Source organism: Mustela erminea, chromosome 18 (assembly GCF_009829155.1).
Source record: "Mustela erminea isolate mMusErm1 chromosome 18, mMusErm1.Pri, whole genome shotgun sequence".
NCBI classification, from domain to species: Eukaryota; Metazoa; Chordata; class Mammalia; order Carnivora; family Mustelidae; genus Mustela; species Mustela erminea.
In genome coordinates this window covers 18,193,886-18,208,169 of record NC_045631.1, presented here as the reverse complement: position 1 = coordinate 18,208,169, position 14,284 = coordinate 18,193,886, and the positions used below count along the sequence as shown (strand labels likewise).

Here is a 14,284-nt window from a genome sequence, read left to right as displayed (position 1 = left end):
CATCAGGCCCCGTGCACTTCTGGGCAGAGAAGAACTGGCAGCCTGCTGATTTCGGTGAGCATAAGAAACATCTGGGGAGGGGCGCCTGGGTGGCTCGCTCTGCCTTCAGCTCAGGTCATGACCCCAGGACCCTGGGATTGAGCCCCATGTTGGGCTCCCTGCTCAGCAGGGAGTCTGCTTCTTCCTCTCTCTCTGCCCCTCCCCCCTGCTTGGGTTCTCTCTGTCTGTCAAATAAATGAACAAAGTTCTCAAAAGAAAGGAAAGAAGACAGGAAGACCAACCTGGGGAGTCTTCAGGCCCCTTTCCTTCATCAGTTCTGTTGAGACTCTGGATTTTCATCTTTATAGCCTACCGGGTGATTCACACAGTGTTCCAGGTTCTTATTTCGAGAACCACAGTCTATGCACCAAGGGTTGGTGTGCGTGATGGAGGTGGAAGGGCCTCAGCTAAGGGGAACCTGCCCAGAGTATCGCCTACTGCATGGCAGGCACCCAAGAAACAGTACAAGGAGGGGAGGGAGGAAGGGAAGGAAGAGAAAGAAAGGAAGGGAGAACGAGCTGGGAGGATACCCACTTGAAGAAAAATTGGAGGTGCAAGTTGGGTGCTCCCCTGGAAGAGAATGCATGCACAGGGCCATCTGTGGGAGACAGACTCTGTAGGTACATGGGCCTCACGGTGCTTCTAGAATGAAGGACAGGAGAGGGACCAAGCAACTAGCATGTAGGAAAGGCATGAGAGGCACAGGTTTTACGGCATTTTTAACCAGGGCCATTCCCTAAGGTCTTCGAGCCATAGCCTTCACATCTGCTGTCACCAAGCTTTCTGTGACAGAGGCAGCAGCTGGGCAAATGGGTGGAGGGTTGCAAGCCAGGGAGATCATCTAGCCGGTCACTGGGAACGCACTGAAGGGTTTTTTGTTTTGTTTTTGTTTTTTAAGATTTTATTTATTTATTTGACACAGAGAGAGAGATCACAAGTAGGCAGAGAGGCAGGCAGAGAGAGAGAGGGGGGAAGCGGGCTCCAGGCTGAGCAGAGAGCCCGATGCGGAACTCGATTCCAGGACCCTGAGATCATGTCCTGAGCCGAAGGCAGAGACTTAACCCACTGAGCCACCAGGGCGCCCTGCACTGAAGGTTTGATAGAGACAGAAAAGCTAGAAATCTGGCAGTCATAGCCTAGCAACAATAGAGTGGTCCTTTGAGCAATGCTAAGGATCCAGTGTGGTGAATTTTCCATCCAGACTCCACCAGTGTCCTACTCAGCTCCTTAAACTCAGGGGTGCCTGGCTGGCTTAGACAGAACACGTGACTCTTGATCTTGGGGTCCTGGGTTCAAGCCCCATGTTGGGTGTACAGGTTACTTAAAAAAAGAAAAGAAGTAATAATCTTTTAAAAATTAAAAAATAAATAAACTTCTTACCCTCAGTCATGGGACTTCAGAGTTCCTAGCTTAAACAGTGATTAATGATCCTGTAACGTCCCAGTCTCCACTAGGGTTCCTTCACCACTGACAATCTTAGATCTTAAATCAAGACCTCAAGGGCCACCTTTCTAGGGTTGCCAGATTTAGCAAATAAAAATATAGGACACCCTGTTAAATTTTAAATCCAGGTAAACAATGAATATTTTTTTAGTCTCCGTTTGTCCTGTGCAACCACTGTCTGTTAATTCATGACCAAAGCCAATATTTGGGGTATAGTTGTACTAAAAAAAAAACAAAACCTGTATTTATTTGAAATTCAGATTTAACTAAGTATCCTGTCTTTTATCTGGAAATCTTACATCTGTCAACCCTTCCTTTTTTTCACAGATGAGGAAATGGTGTTCAGAGAGGTAAAGAGATTTGGCCAGAGTGACACAGGGGTTAGAATCCGTTCAGGATTCCTGGCTGCCCCTGCTGAATTCTCATCTAAATGCCTTACTTCAGAGTTCAACCTTGGCTTCTTGAACCATCATGGATGTGCCTTGAAGTCTCGGTGAAATTCCCGAATTTCAGGCAAAAAATGCGCGTGCAGATGTATGTCTTGTGTGTGCAAGTGCAGGCACTGATTTTCCTGAGGAGATGGTGTCTGCCCTTCAATGAGTTTCTCAAAGGAGTCATGATTTTATTTTTTTTAAAGATTGTATTTATTTGACAGAGAGAGAGAGATGGCAAGAGAGGGAACACAAAAAGGGGGAGGGGGAGAAGCAGGCTCCCCACTGAGCAAGATGCCAGACACGGGGCTCCATTCCAGGACTCTGGGATCATGATCTGACCAGAAAGCAGACACTTAGCCACCGAGCCACGCAGGTGTCCTGCGAGTCATGATTTTAAAAACGAGGTTAAAACCCATGCTTTCACAGTATTATGCTTCACCTTCAAAATGCAGAACATCTGTTACTTTCGACTGAGGTCTTATTTCTGCTTCCCCTTTATCCCTTCGCTCCCTGGCACAACACTGGACCTGGGTCTCCCTAGGAGATGAGTAGATTTTGTCCGCTAGTATATCCACTCCATCATCTTAATGCCATAAGATGTCATCCTACCCTCCACATCCTCCTTATACCAAACCCCCAATTCTTCTGGTCTGTTCTCTATTTTCTTTGTTCTACCTCTTGGAACAGACAACAAAGGGTTGACCAGAACACCTTTCAGAGAGAGAGGGAGAAGGTAGCAGGGATATGACCTTTGGGACTGACCACTAGAGGTCCTTTCTCATCTGCAGTGATTTTGAAGTTCGTCTGCTAGGGGTTAGGGTGTTTCCGGGGACCACTGGGGAAGGTCTCAGCCTGTTACAGGCTTACTGTTGTAGTCTGTGTCAAGCACTGGGGGGAGTAGTGGTGTGATTCAGCAAGAGTCCTGCGGCATAAAATGGCTTCCTTAGACGTTGGGTAATGTCTTCCAGCATTAGGCTCTAAGGCAGCGTTTTTAAGCAGCTCAGGGTTTGAAGCTTCCTCCTCTCCCACAAGGAAAACACACACACACACACACACACACACACACACACACACATGCACATACGCACAGGACATCCTGTCGTTCACCGTCACCAGGCAAACGTCCAGCTTTCTTTGGAGCATAGTCTAGCTGCAGAGCCGTATTTACTGGAAGCAAACGAGGCTTCCGCTGGAGACCCTCCTTTGCATAGGCTCATTCTAAAGGCTCGACCCTAGTAGCTTTATATTTATAAGGTTGGGTTCTTTTCTTTAAAGGTTGTCCCCCAAGTACGTAAATGTCAGGCCCCCATAGAGTCTGGATATAGCCTCTTCGACTTTAGGATACAGGATTTGGAGAGGAAAGGGGCCCGGGGGCTATTTGAAAGGGAGGTCGCCCTGGAGACTAATGAGTGAGAGTTTCCTGTGAGAGGAAGAAGTTTATACATGTGTCAAACGACAGGGCAGTCACTTAGTTTCCAAAGAACTGTAACTGCAGAAGCACCAGAAGTGAGAGAACTCCCTCTCGCCTGCCTGGAGCTTTCCTTGGGCTGTGGGAGCCTGCCAAATCTTGAGGGGCAGGGTAGTTCACTGACCGGCCTGTAGCATCCTGTTGGCTGCTTTCTGAATAAATAAATGGTCTTGCCAACCATTGTGTAGATTTGTGGTGGGGGGAAATACTCCAGTCCCAGAATTCCTACGAGCTGTGATGGGCCATGAACTTTACTTTGCTTTACTTTAAAGAGTAAGTAATCAATCAGGGTTGAATGAACAATGAATGCTATTCGGGAGGTAGAGATGGATTCTGGAATCCAGATTAAATCAAGATGCAACAATTTCAGAAGCAGGTGAGTGTAAGGAGCAGAGAGTTTCTTCTGAAAGAGAACAGTGCTGGAAATTTGCAGCCCGCGATGTGGTGGGACGGACTGGTACCCACGGGTAGAAGCTGACACAGCGCATTTCTTCCACCCTGCATTCAGTTACTACAACCCCATAGCTTGAAATCGGCCAGGCTGGGAGTATTTACACCATTGAAATTGGCAACTGCTGCAACTCAGGGGTCCCCCAACCAGGACTGGTTGTTAGATAGTTACCACCATATCACTGCCTGTGCTCTACCCCTAAAACCTCCCCTCACTGCCCTCCCCCCAAACTGACAGATTGCAGAACCTGCAAGCAGGCCACCTTGTGTGTGTGTTTGTGTCTGGGTAAGCACACAAAGGATCACATTTGTACATTTCCCCTTCATAGTCAGCTTGGATGTCAGCAATCCTCCTGGCTCTGTATTGACATTTTTTTTGACCCAGTGTTTTTCTGCTACTTACAACCTGATCCCAGATGGTGATATCTCTCTCTCCCTCTCTCTCTTAGGTTCACAGTTTTCTCTCCCTTACATCATGAGGCTTTCAGTACATCAGGGACTAAGTAGCCAATTGTGAAAGCTTCTGAGGCAATAATATTGTGAGGGCGGCAAATCACCTGAGCCATCCATAAGTGAGCCAAATCACCTGAGCCATCCATACGTGAGCCGTGCAGACCATATCAGCAACTCGCACAGTATCATCCAAATGGAAATTATGTTAATATTTGGTCAGTGTTCTTTCAAGATGCAGGTTCTCATCAAGTACATCCTATTCCCCTAAAGCTCGGAGAAATTTGAGACTAGCATTTTGGGTTAGATGGACAGAACCCAGGAATGTTATGTCACTTCTGCGCCTGAAAGTCTTGAACTGCAAAATATTACATGGGAGACATGGGGAGGGGACTGTCATTTTCATGTCTACTTTGGGCAGATAATTATGTAACAAATAGCCTTTGAGGAGATCATTACTATCTCCAATTTCCAGACAAAAGAACATAGTATATTCAAGAATATATAGCTAATAGGTAATAGAATATTTTCGTAGCGACTTAACATGACGATATATATATATATATATAGTATGGCAGAACTTGCAGGAAAATCAATCCCTTGTCTCATTTCTCCCCATCCCCACCTCTCCTAAATCTGCTCCCCCAGGCAACTCTTTTTGTTTTATTTTTTATTTTTAAAAATTATTTATTTATTTATTTATTTACTTGAGAGAGAGTGAATGAATGAGGGAGAGAGAGAACAAAGTGGTGAGGGGCAGAGAGAGAAAGAGAAGCAGACTTACCACTGAGCAGGGCGCCTGACAGGGGCTTGATCCCGGAACCCCAGGATCATGACCTGAACCACTGGGGTGCCTCACCAAGGCAACTCTTTTTAGACTTTTACTATTTTTCTGGTAGTCACCTTAATATCTCTATCCTTAACCAATAAGTTTATTAGCAGAATGAGTGTAGTGACTTTGTTCAGTTTGTTTTATGTCTGTACCCTCAATGCTTTAGGACATCATAAATATCTGTTGAAAAAAATACCATCTTTTGATGTATCAGTTGGCTTCCTGCTCTGTAAGATAAGGATCTGGTGTGCTAATAACATTTCCCTTTCACCTCCCCCACTGCTTCCCATTAAGGCTTTATCCATATGTTTACTTCCTCAGCTAGTAACCTTTGTAACTCTAAGTAATGCACAGACTCCTTTATCTCTTATTCCACAACTTCAGATAATACTTTTGGACTCCAGCGTGAGGGTCCTGGTTTCACTACAGTTCTGCCTGACTTGAGGACCCACACCTCTTCCATCCCGCTGACTACTTCTGGGCCAGTGAGTGTCTCTTTGCCTTGTTTCTGAAAATATATTAAAAATAATAGCCACTGGGTAATGGATTTTGAACAAGAGGTATTCTTGGGCCAGGGTCAACAACCAGAGAACGGTCTGAAGATACTGGAGTGAGTTTATCAAGCTAAAGTTGAGTGTAGTTCAGAAGCATTAAAGAATAGGCACGGGCCAGAATTCTGAGAGCCGGTTGTAATTGGCTGAAATCCTCCTATGGCCTAAGGTGAATTCCTGCCATTTCTTTAAAACAGGACTTGCATTTTACACTAGGAATGTGATGGGCCCAAGAAACTGGTAGATACTCTGGGTTCTATCATCAGCACAAAATACCCCAGGAATGTCCCCCAGCCCGATGTGTGCCCGGAGTCAAGTTGTTTCCTTGGCAAGTGGTGAAAAGGAGTGGGAGCTGGGCATAACCCCGGCATAAGCCTGGGTGTGGGTTTCATTAGAGAAAGTAATTGACACCGAGCAGCAGAGGCCATGAAAGGAAAACAGACTTGGCCTTTGTTTCCCGGGGCCCTCTGGCTGACATTACACACACAACGCAAACACTGTCCATGTTCGTGCTTGATACGGAGTTTTTGTTTCTGCCCAGTCCCTGCCTTCTTCCAGAAGACAGCTTCACTTGTCTTTTGTTTGTACTTCCTCATCCCCAGCAAGTCCCATTTGTTCTTAAAGGTACCTGCTGGCTTTGTGTAGCTGAGTTAGACAAGGGCTTGACCTACACATCTGGAACCTGGGCTTGAGCAACAGCGAGGACAGATGGCAGGAAAGCTCAGTTCTGAGCCCCACGGGCACCTGTTGGTCCTGCTATCTAAAGAGAACTCCAAGGGGCGCCTGGGTAGCTCAGTTGGTTAAGCGACTACCTTCAGCTCAGGTCATGATCCCAGAGTCCTGGGATCAAGTCCCACATCAGGCTCCCTGCTCAATGGGGAGTCTGCTTCTCCCTCTGACCCTCTTCCCTCTCATGCTCTCTCTCACTCTCTCTCTCAAATAAATAAATAAAACCTTTAAATAAATAAAAAAGAGAGAACCCCAAGAGGGGCACCTGGGTAGCTTGTTCAGTTGAGTGACTGCCTTTGGCTTGGGTCATGATAACAGGGCCCCAGGACTGAGCCCCACATTGGGCTCCCTGATGAGCAGGGAGTCTGTTTCTCCCTCTGTCCTTCCTTGTGCTCTCTCTCTCTGTGTCAAATAAATAAAATCTTAAAAAATAATAAAAATGAAGAGAACCCAAGGACTAGTCCCTGTCCTACAGTCCAGCAGAAAACGACCCCTCTCTGCAGACTGCAGAGTTGCCCGTGGGAACCTGGCAATGATTGCTTGATCTCTTTGCAGACAGTTACAGATAGTACAGATAGTACCTGCCTGCTAGGAGAATATCATAAGAAGTAGTGGGGGAGCTCAGGTCATGGCAAGATGAGATTGGAATTGTATACATTTAGGGTCTGGACTTGAACAAAGCCACATCATTAGTTTGGTCAAGAATCAATTAGGAGTATCAGGAAAAAACTGGAAATGACTTAAATATGCAAATCTATTTCTCTCTTATGTTTAAGAAGTCCAGAGATAGTAATCCTGTGATTGGTAAGGTATGCCATGGTATCTTTCTTAATCCTGCATGGCTTCTATTCCCAAAGTTATCTCTCGCTCTCGCTCTCTCTCTTTTTTAAGATTTTATTTATTTATTTGTCAGAGAGAGAGAGCACGTGCACAAGCAGGGGTAGCAGCAGGCAGAAGGAGAAGCAGGCTTCCCGCTGAGCAAGAAGTCTGATGTGGGACTTGATCTCTGGATCCTGGGATCACGACTTGAGCCAAAGGCAGATGCTTAACTGACTAAGCCACCCAGGCATCCCTGCCAAGGTAATCTCAACATGGCTGCTAGACTTCTGGTCGTTGGGTCCATATTATAGCCAACACAGAGGAAAGAGGGCAAAGCAGGGCTCTGCTTTCCTTTAAGGCTGTTGCTTGGAAATAGCTCATAGCTCATACCAGCTACTTACATTGTTCATACCAACTACTGCTTCTCTGTCATTGGCCAGAACCTGGTCACGTGATCATACCTCCCTGCAAGAAGCCTGATCATTGTTGTTTTTATTCCAGGCAGTCATGTGCCCAGCTAATAATCAGGGATTTTGTTCCTCAGTACAAAGGAAAATGGAGATTGAAGAACAACCAGTCGCCTCTAATCCCTGATGGAGCAGATCAATACGACACTCACTGCCTCCATTCAGGCCACTCTTATTTGGGTTGACTGGCCTAACCAAATATTACACATGTTTGAGAGTCAACTTCCAAGGATAAAGATGAAGCGTTCTCTCAGGTTGCACCCGCTCCACTGACCTCTCAGGTCAGGGCAGACCAACTCCATTTGAGGGATTGGGATAATTAGTAACTCAATGTATCCTGGCTAAGAAGGCATGCTACTTAAAGATAAGCTTTGTCCTTGCCACAGGAAAAAGGCAGTAGGCTTAGACCTGTCCCACACACAGCCATGCCAACTAAAGGAGGCAGGGAGAAGCATCTCCAACAGAGGTGTACCCAAGGACACTGGACTCCAAACTAGGATTTGATTTAGACCTTTCCCCTGTCTTCAATGACTAACATGGTGGGTCAAGGTATGCCTTCTAGATCACAGAGCAATGAGAATTCAGGCCATGCCAGATGGAGGAGTGGAGGGCTTCACTGACCAAGACCTGGTGAATCAAGGGGCATCCCTGGTCCAGGTAAAGCCATACCTGTGTGTGGTCACTTCTCCCTGTGTATGAGCAGGACTCCTTGCCTCATTCCTAACAAAGAGATTATGGTGGAAGCTTTGGGATGTCACTGCTGAGAATAGGTTACAAAAAGACTATGGCTTCTGTGTTGCCCTCCGTCTGAGCACTTACTGAGGGAATCCAGTTGTGGGAGGCCCTTGGGGAGGTCCACATGGCAATGAACTCCTATCTCCAGCCCACAGCCAGGAATGATCAACACCTGGTGAAAGCCACATGAGTTAGCTTGGAAATGGATCTTCTCCAATCAAGCCCCAAGAAGACTGCAGCTCTCACCGATAGCTTGACCACAACTTTGTGAGGAACCCTGAACCAGAGTCACCCAGCTAAGCTGCACCCAGATTCTTGCCCCGCAAAAACTGTGACAGCATGCCTATTGTTGTAAACCGCAGAGTCTTGGGGTACCTATTTATGCAGCAATAAACAATGAATATAAGTTGTTTACATCTTAAATCCTGCAAGTTTACTCCCATTCTCAACTTTTTAGACTCGCTATCTCAGCCTCAATGTGCCAGGTTCAGGCCATGCAAGAATGTGAACACAGAGCTGAGATAATCCCCTTGAAATTAGAGAAATATTTCTCCAGGCAGCATGAGTGTCACGAAGAAATACTATAAATCACTTTCTTTATTTAAAAAAATGTGTGGGAGCGCCTTTCCATAGCAGACGACATGCCTCTGCTTAAAGAAGCGGAGTCTCGGAGTCTCGTTTCTTCTTGCAACATGCTGAAAAGGCATGCATTCCTTGGTTGCATTGCATATTTGCAACCTCCTCTCCTTCCTTCATCCCCGAGTCAAGGTCAGGGCACCTGTTGTTCGCTTACTGGCTGGGAGTGAAGCAGTTCATGGATTAGCATTCTAGTGCAACCTGTTATTCTTAGAATAACGCTCTTCTTTGCTAAGCATATGGCCAGGTTTCCATCAGTAACGACTCCAACATCTATTTTTTTCACAAAATAATTATTATAGATGAAAACTCTCTTCTCCCATAGCATGAATCTGCAGCGATGAATAGAATAAAATGTCACGGAGCATTATCCCCTCCTGTATGTTGCACACATATAGCAAGGGCTGTTTTGTACATAGAACATCAGCCTTTTCCTTCGTATATGAAGGGAAATATCTTTTAGGATGCGCACACGACCCTATTTGATTTTTACATTGTAGGCTGTTGAGTTTTTGCATCAGCCTAGAGCATCACTAGATAAACAACTTTTGTTTGCCTTCTACTCAAGCATAAAATGTGTCATTAGCTCTGTAATTGGATTTAGACCTTTCTGGTAATAATTTATAATAATTTATAGCCTTGTTTTGCTGCAGAAGTATAGATTTCAATAATGTTCTATAGTTATATTTTCTGGCTCCCTTTAAAAACCAAATTCATCAATTTGGAAAATAATATTTTGTTCTTACTCTAGAAAAAATGTTATTATTTTATTGAGAGGTCACCATGTTTTGTTTGAAAAAGACAATAAAAAGTCATGGGTGGCTTTATGTTTATATCTGAACAAATTCATAATAAATAATACATTGAGGAATAGAGATGAATAAATTGCTAGTCCAGTAATGTCCAATTTTCAGATACTCACTATCCCTTTTGCTATTTGCACTATAATTTTTTGCCTACTTGTGCAAAATAATTACATTTTCAGATGTGTAGCCTACAACATAGTCACATATTCTCACTAGAGTCCTACTTATGACTTAATTCTATCATGCTACTTTGATTTGTGGTATTCACCTTACTATATTCGTGGTTTTTATATTATTTATTTTATTTTTATTTTTATAGAGGAAAGGAGAGAGAGAGAGACTCTTAAGCAGTCTCCACACCCCACATGGAACCTGATGAGGGGCTCAAACTTGCAACCCTGAGATCGTGACCTGAGTTGAAATCAGGAGTCAGACACTTAACCGACTACATCACCCAGGCACCCGTATTTATGATTTCTTTTTAAAAACTTTAATAACAGGGTCATTTGGGTGGGTCAGTGGGTTAAAGCCTCTGCCTTTGGCTCAGGTCATGATCCCGGGATCCTGGGATCGAGCCCCACATCCCGCTCTCTGCTCGGCGGCGAGCCTGTTTCCTCCTCTCTCTCTGCCTGCTTGTGATCTCTGTCTGTCAATAAATAAATAAAAATCTTAAAAAAAAACTTTAATAACAGGTTGATTGAGATATAATTCACATAAAGTTTGCCCTTTGAATGTGTGCAACTCAGTGGTTTTCAGAACATTCATACAGTTGTGCAACCATCACTGTTATCAAATTTTAGAATAATTTCATCACCACCCAAAAAAGAAACCCTCCCCTTATTAGTAGTCACTCCCATTCCCCCCTTCCCTCCAGCCCCTGAAAACCACTAACCTGCTTTCTGTCTCCACAGATTTACTTATTCTGGACATTTCCAATAAATGTAATCACACAGCATGTGGTCTTTTATGTCTAACTTCTTTCACTTAGCATGACGTTTCCAAGATTCATCCACCTGAGCATCTGTCATTACTTCATTCCTTTTTATGGCCAAATATTTTTCCATTATATAGATATGATACATTTTTACTTATTTCTTCATCAGTACATGGGCAATTAGATTGTTTCCACTTTTTGGCTCTCATGAATAATACCACCTTGGACATTCATGTACAGGTTTTTGTGTGGACAAGTGTTTTTATTTCTCTTGTGTATATACCTATGAGAGGAGTTGCTGGTTCTTATGGTGACTCTACGTCTAACATTTTGAGAAACTTCCAAACTGGCTGCACCATTTTATAATTCCCCGCAGCAATGTGTGAGGGTTGCATTTTTTCTGCGTATTTATCATCATTTGTTATTGTCTGTCTTTTCCATTTTAGCCATCCTAGTATGCTTAAAGTGGCATCTCATTGTGAATTTTTTGGTTAACAGATTTACTGAGATATAATTCACCTCCATACAACTCCCCCATTTCAAGTGTATGACTGAGGGCTGGCTCTGTGGGTGGAGCACATGACTCTTGATCTCGGGGTGGTAGGTTGAAAGGCAACATTGGATGCAGAGATTATTTAAAAATAAGATTTCTTTTTAAAGTGTACAATCCAGGGGCGCCTGGGTGGCTCAGTGGGTTAAAGCCTCTGCCTTCGGCTCAGGTCATGAACCCAGGGTCCTGGGATCGAGTCCCACATCGGGCTCTCTGCTCAGCAAGAAGCCTGCTTCCTCCTCTCTCTGACTGCCCCTCTGCCTACTTGTAATCTCTGTCTGTCAAATAAATAAATAAAATCTTAAAAAAAAATAAAGTGTACAATCCAGTGGTTTTTCATATATTCACAGTTGCGTAACCATCACCACAATCATTTTAGAGCACTTTCATCATCTTCAAAAGAAACTCCATTCCCTTTCGCAATCTCACTGTGGTTTTCCTATGTGTTTCCCTTGTGAATAACAATGTTGAACATCTTGTCATGTGCTTATTGGCCGTGTGTACATCGTGTTTGGAAAAATGTCTGCTCAAATCTTTTGTTTGAGAGACAGAAAGGGAGCACGAGCAAGGGGGAGAGGAGCAGAGGGAGAGGGACAAGCAGGCTCTGTGCTGAGTGCAGAGCCTTACGTGGGGCTTGATCCCATAACCCTGAAATCGTGATCTGAGCTGAAATCAAGAGTCAGATGCTTAACTGACTGAGCCACCTGGTTGCCCCACATCACAGTGGATTCTTAAGCATGTTCTCCACATATGCCAGGTGCTAGTTGGATGTCTTTTGGCATACTTGTTATATGTTTGGCATGAGGGGTACACAGGTTGGTGTCTTCAAAGAGGCCCATCAGATAGGCCTCGCTTGCCTCCTGCAAAGCATGAATAGCTACACTCCGGAAGTGCAGGTCTGTTTTGAAGTCTTGAGCAATTTCTCACACCAGACTCTGGAAAGGAAGTTTGTGGATCAGAAATTCAATGGCAGGACACCTGGGTGGCTCAGTCAGTTAAGTGGTTGCCTTCGGCTTGGGTCATGATCCCTGGGTCCTCAGAATGAGTCCCACATAGGGCTTCTTGCTCAGTGGGCGGCTGCTTCTCTCTGACTCTGCCTGCTTTTGTTCTCTTTCTTTCTCTCTCTGACAAATAAATAAAATCTTTAGAAATTAAAAAAAAATAAGAAAAAAAATAGAAAAAAATTTAAAAATCTTTTAGAAAAAAATATTTAGAAATAAAAAAATTCAATGAACTTCTAATAATGTCTAATTCCACAGAGTGCCACAGTACCAGGCCTGTAGTGATGAGGTTTCTTCACCCCTCCAGTAGAGGGCACACTCTTGCACGTGGCTTTTGTAGCAGGTTGCTTCCTTGGTGCTTTACCACAGGTCCACTGGCAGGCAGTAGACTTTGGAACAGCCATGGTACAAAGACCTTCTTACTTACCCCCCTTCTCCTTTGGCTGGGCTTGGCAAACTAGAGGTGGCCCTGGCGTTAGTGAGTGACAAGAGAAGGTGGTGAGGAGGCCTGAGCTGCTAGTTCTTTTTAAAATTTTTGGGAAATGTGGTTCACGGGGATAGTGACAATGAAAATGCAAATTTAATCACTCTTGGGTCAATGTTCTTAGTTGCAAGCAGCAGAAACTAACTCTAGGTGGTTTAAGCACGAAAGAAAATTTACTAAAACGATGTTACTGGGTGATGGAGAAATAGGCTCGGAAAATAGAACAAGGGGTGTTCCAGCAGTAACCAGGTCCAGAGGCTAAATATTACTATAAATCAGTCCAGGAAGATCCCGTGATTATACCTGCTAAACCACTGAATGCCACAGGTTGGTGTGCGCTCCCCGGAGGCCCAGGACACTGCCCCACTGCTAAACCGTAGCCCCAGCAAATGGATCTTTCCGCCACCAAGGCGGCCACTAGGCACCACAACCAGTTCCTGCTCTCTGTGTCACTTGCTCGCGATCCAAAGCTGGAGAAATGACGGTACAAGATCATGTCTACACTTACCTTTCAGATCTGTTGATGCTTCCCAGTCTGCCTTTGGAATAAGACTGGGACAGGTCAAGGGTGCTGCAATCTGGTTGGAAGGAGGTCGTGTTGAAATTGCATTTAGGAATATTACTTGAGTTTTCTGAGCCTCACTTCTCTCTTTTTTCTTAAATAGATATTTTGTGAGGTTTTTAAAAAATATTTTATTCATTTGTGAGAGAGAGAGAGGATAGAGGGAGGAGCAGACTCCTCACTGAGCAGAAAGCCCGGTACAGGACTGGATCCCAGGATCCTGAGATCATGACCTGACCTGAACGCAGAGGCTTAACAGACTGAGCCACCCAGGAGCTCCAAGCCTCATTTTCTTTGTCTAGAAAATGAAGATATAATAATGCCTTTTTTACAGGGTCATTGTGGGAGTTAGAGGAACAATGGACATAAAGTGAATAAGACAGTGTTTGGACACAGAAATGTTAATAACTGGTGGCTGTTTATAGTCTTGGGTCAGTCTATTTCTTGGCTACCAGGTCCTTTTTCTTGGAGTCAGCAAAAGTCTGTTTTTCACTGTAGCTTTCGAACCATCTCTGACTCCTAAGCTTTCCTATTCCAGCTCCTAATCAATGCTAGAGTTCCTGAACTTGAATGTCTGACCTACTGTGAAGTAGAGATGCCTCCTGTTGAACTTGGTATTGGACTTGCCCTGACCATGCTATTGGCTGAAAGCTGTCAGGCTTAGAAATGCCTCTCCACTGCTTTCACAATTAGCCATGGTACACTGGCAGGACACAGGGTAGAACAATCAGGTGTTGTAAGCACAGGCTCTGGAGTTAGACTGTGTAGACTCAAACTCACCCATCTTCATCTCTTATTAGGTATTAACTTCGGAGAATTTATGTAATCTCTCTGTTTCCTCTTCTCTAAATATATTAGAACAGTGATAGGCCAGGACCAAGCTCTGTAGTACTT

General features: G+C 44.4%; 1 pseudogene; it reads right to left on the bottom strand.

Annotated features, from left to right (window-relative positions):
- Positions 1-12,074: 12,074 nt before the first annotated feature.
- Positions 12,075-12,748, bottom strand: LOC116578289 (annotated as a pseudogene).
- Between the last annotated feature and the right edge of the window lie 1,536 nt (positions 12,749-14,284).